Source organism: Rhinopithecus bieti, unplaced genomic scaffold (genome assembly GCF_001698545.2).
Source record: "Rhinopithecus bieti isolate Rb0 unplaced genomic scaffold, ASM169854v2 scaffold_18477, whole genome shotgun sequence".
In the NCBI taxonomy this organism is placed as follows: domain Eukaryota; kingdom Metazoa; phylum Chordata; class Mammalia; order Primates; family Cercopithecidae; genus Rhinopithecus; species Rhinopithecus bieti.
This window is the reverse complement of record NW_016809209.1, coordinates 285,727-288,364: the sequence shown is the minus strand read 5'-3', so window position 1 is coordinate 288,364 and position 2,638 is coordinate 285,727. Positions and strand designations below refer to the sequence as shown.

At 41.9% G+C, this 2,638-nt stretch overlaps 1 pseudogene across 1 annotated transcript; it reads right to left on the bottom strand.

Moving 5' to 3' along the window:
- Nucleotides 1-1,913: 1,913 nt before the first annotated feature.
- On the bottom strand, nt 1,914-2,411 carry LOC108539919 (60S ribosome subunit biogenesis protein NIP7 homolog pseudogene; annotated as a pseudogene). The gene has a single exon (XR_001888530.1). The product of XR_001888530.1 is annotated as a 60S ribosome subunit biogenesis protein NIP7 homolog pseudogene (transcript).
- Between the last annotated feature and the right edge of the window lie 227 nt (nt 2,412-2,638).

The window sequence follows — 2,638 nt, the reverse complement described above, 5'->3', positions numbered from 1 at the left end:
TCCCCACCAACCACCTGCTTTGCAAAAACAAATCCCTGGACTCATCCTTGAAAATTCAGATTGAGTAAATCTGAATTGAGACCCATTAAATGGTATTTTTAAAACATTCTTGTCCTGTCCGGGCATGGTGGCTCATGCCTGTAATGCCAGCACTTTGGGAGGCCAAGGTGGGTGGATCACTTGAGGTCAGGAATTCGAGACCAGTCTGGCCAACATGGTGAAACCTCATCTCTTCTAAAAATACAACAATTAACTGGGCCTGGTGGCGTGCACCTGTAATCTTAGCTACATGGGAGACTGAGGCAGAAGAATCGGTTGAACCCAGGAGGCGGAGGTTGCAGTGGGCCTAGACTGCACCACTGCACTCCAGCCTGGGAGACAGAGTGAAACTCTACCTCAAAAAACAAAAACAAAAACATTATTGGCTGGGTGTGGTGGCTTATGCCTATAATCCTAGCACTTTAGGAGGCCAAAGTGGAAGGATTGCTGGAGCCCAGGAGGTCAAGGCTGCAGCAAGCTATGATTACCCCACTGCACTCCAGCCTGGGTGCAGAGCAAGACCCTGTCTCAAAAATGAAAACAAAGCATTCTCCATGGAAGAATAGTGTGTATAGCATGCTATGATTTAACTTATCTCTATATATGTATGTATATATATAGTCTTAAAATACCTCTAAAAGGATACACAAAAAACTCTAGTAAATTGTCTATGAGGAGAATGGAGGGTCAGGTAGGAAAGGAAACCTAGTTTTCATTTACACTCATATGTGGGGTTATAATTTTCTTTATCATGTGTGTGTATTCACATAATTACATTCATACAATTTTTAAAATTAAGGTGGAATTCACATAACATAAAATTAACCATTTTAAAGTGAACAATTTAATTAATTTAATGACATTTAGTACATTCACAGTATTGTGTAACCTCTATCCAATTCTAGAGCATTTCCATGATTCCAATGCAAACCCCTTATCAAGCAGTTTCTCCCCATTACTGTCTCTCCCCAGCTCCAGTAAACCATTAATCTCCATTCTATTTCTGTGAATTTGTCTATTCTGGATATTTCATATAAATGAAATAATATAGTACATAATATTTTGTGTCTGGCTGCTTTCACTTAGCATAAAGTGTTTGAGGTTTATCCACGGTCTAGCATGTATCAGTACTTCATTCCTTTTTATGGCTGAATAATATTCTGCTATATATGCCACAATTTGTTAAGCCAGTCGTCTGTTGATGGACATTTGGGCTGTTTCCACCTTTTGGCTATTGTGGATACTGCTGTAATAAACATGCCTGGACAGGTACTGGATTGGGTATTGGTTTTCAATTCTTTTGAGTATATACCTAGCAGTGTACTTGCTGGATCATATAGTAATTCTATGTTTAACTTTCTGAGGAATCACCATGCTGTTTTCTTTTTTTTCTTTTTTTTTTCTTATCATGAGTTTAGAAAACAAAGTGTTATCACAGATAACAATAAGCTATTCTTGTTCCTACTTCCAATGATTTTGAACCTATTTCTCAGAACAAGAAGCCCTCTGATTCAAATATGAAACAGAGTATTCTATTTCATCACAAACACAAAGATCTGAAACTCCCATTTTGACTCTTATCTCTGATTATATCATAAAATCCCCAGGCCTGCATCTCTGTCACATGACCCTAGAGCGGTACAGCTAATATAAGAAGTCTCCCTGAAGAGGTCCAGAGTGGTGACAAACAGTTCAACCCTCGGATACGCTGGCAGTCCACACAACACAGGAAACACACGCCTCGGCCCTTCCATACAGGGCGGCTCTGGTCCTTGCAATGGACTTCGTTTTAAGTGCAACGGTGTCTCTTCATGCCGCCACCAACTCCCCAACGTCTGCCTGATGAAACTAGCACAACTCGCCAATGGAGGGTCTTACTTTTCGTGCAGTCTTGTGTGATCTTTGGCTGCCACCCCAAAACGACCCCAAAGGCGATGCTTGTGCCATGGAGGTACACCACCACGCCCTCGGTACTGAGAAGTATTTTTAGTGATTCGACCCAGACCAGATTTCAACACATGGTTCCCATACAGAAATGACTGCTCTGCACCAGGCTTTATCCACACTTTATACTTGGCATAAGGTGCAAGGTAATCCAGAGCTGTGACGTGCAACCGAAACTTGTGGGTTTTAGTGAATTTTCCAAAGCAGGTCCCCAGCGACACCAGCTTGTCCCCGGAGATATTAGCGGCCAGCTTCATAATCTTCTCACTCACATAGTACACCCGGTCGTTGTGCAGACGGAAACAGTAGGTGCCATCGGGCCGGTCCACCAGCAGCTGAAGATTCTCCCCAATATATTTCGCGATCTTCTCAAACATGACACGGGTCTCTTCTTCAGTCAAAGGCCGCATTTTCTCCGTGGGTTGGAACCCACCATGCTGTTTTCTACTGCGCCTGAAACATTTTATATTCCAACTAATACAATCTTAAAGTTTCCAAAGGTATTGGGTAAAAAGAGGAAAAAAATAAGCTATTAAACTTTTATTTTCAAAATTGGAAAACTTGAATCATTTCCCTAACATCTAGGTAAGCCCTTGGGCACACTTCCTGGCTGGATCCTGCTTGCTATACTAGCACAAAGAGCAGGGGCTAGCTG